Here is a 791-nt window from a genome sequence, read left to right as displayed (position 1 = left end):
AACCATATACAGCTCCTAGGCAGTTGAAGTGTGACTTCTGAAGAAAGAGACATCCTTAAAAAAAACATTATTTTTCTCTCTGTTTTCTATTTTTTTTGAAAAACCTCTCTCATTTTTTACTGCTTATTTATTCTAAGGAGTCCTTTAACACCAGAACACAGTTTGGCCTGGGGCACTGTGCACGGGAGGCAGACTGAAAATGGGAGCCAAGGCCCAAACTTGTCGCTTGGGATACGAGGGGCATATAAAGCACCGGGGGTACAAGGCAATAGGGAATGTGCTGGTGTTTGTTGTCTCGTGTGAGAGGATTTCCTTCCCTTCTGGAGGTTTGCTTGGACCCCAGGAGCTCCTGCTTTTTTTTTTTTTTTGCTGAGCACAGTGGCCAGAGGAAGGGGGTCGAGTGAGGTCGAGCGCTGTAGGGAAAGGGCTCTCTAGAGCACATCCAGGTTGGGGGAGTGGGAAAAGCTCAACTGCCCTCCACTCCCATTCCCCAACCGGCAACTCATCCTCCTGACTCGCTTTTTGGACCCTGCCCAGCGCATGGGAATTGGACCCAGGTCTGAAGAGCGGCTTTAAAAGCCACCCGAGGCTCTGCAGGGAATAAATGCCAAGTCCTGCCTGAGGAAGCCTCCCTGCTGGGTAGGGGCATCCAGGCGGGCAACTCCCCAAGATGGTGCCACTACCTCAGGCCCCCTGCTCCCAGTCAGGAGCGCCGAGTCCCATGTTGCCAGGTGCGAGGAGCCAGGCGCGGGCGGGAGCCCACGCACGGCGCGGGCGGGGCGGGGCGGGGC

This window comes from Gavialis gangeticus, unplaced genomic scaffold (genome assembly GCF_001723915.1).
Source record: "Gavialis gangeticus isolate Ggan-Ray unplaced genomic scaffold, GavGan_comp1, whole genome shotgun sequence".
NCBI classification, from domain to species: domain Eukaryota; kingdom Metazoa; phylum Chordata; order Crocodylia; family Gavialidae; genus Gavialis; species Gavialis gangeticus.
This window is presented reverse-complemented; position numbering follows the sequence as displayed.